We start from the raw sequence: 676 nt of genomic DNA, 5'->3' as shown, positions 1-676 counted from the left end.
CTTTGGAGTTCAGCACGAGAGCAATACTTTTCTCTCATACGTTCTTTTAGCTCATCCCACGACATGCCGTACGCGGCATCATCACCCAGAGTTTGGACTTGCAAGTTCCACCAAGTCAGAGCTTCATCGACGAACAGCCCAGTAGCAAAAGTGACTTGTTGATCCGTGTTACACTTGCTTATGCGGATAGTGGCTTCAGTCTTTTCCGTCCAACATATAAATGCCACTGCACCTCCAGTGCCATCGTAGTTCAGTGGTTTGCAGTCGAGGAACTGCTTGAAGGTGTAGCCTGTAATTGATCTAACCAACTCACACGTGAGCAATCGAAGAAATAACGAAACAAAGACCGTTCATGAATTTCTCCATGCTTAGCAAATTGTCTTAAGGTTACCTTGAGCTGCGTTTCCTCTAGACGAATCTCTATGTCCGTTACGTCTTGCATTGCTTGGTCCTCCGATGTCTTCGGTGCGGTTTGCCTCGTACTGGGCGATAGCTGCCGAGATCCTTTCTTCCAGTAGGGCGTTCAGCTCTTCAGCAGTCTTTGGCAGTGGGGGAGGAGGAGGTTGATCACGAGCGTTCACAGCTCTTCTAGGTGCCATCTTCTGACAGAACACAACACAATAGGGTTAGACATTTGTTTGATATCATCATACGAGACAGTAGTGTAACACCCGTT

The sequence above is a fragment of the Helianthus annuus genome, chromosome 11 (genome assembly GCF_002127325.2).
Source record: "Helianthus annuus cultivar XRQ/B chromosome 11, HanXRQr2.0-SUNRISE, whole genome shotgun sequence".
In the NCBI taxonomy this organism is placed as follows: domain Eukaryota; kingdom Viridiplantae; phylum Streptophyta; class Magnoliopsida; order Asterales; family Asteraceae; genus Helianthus; species Helianthus annuus.
The sequence above is the reverse complement of the archived record's forward strand: the minus strand, read 5'-3'. Positions refer to the sequence as shown.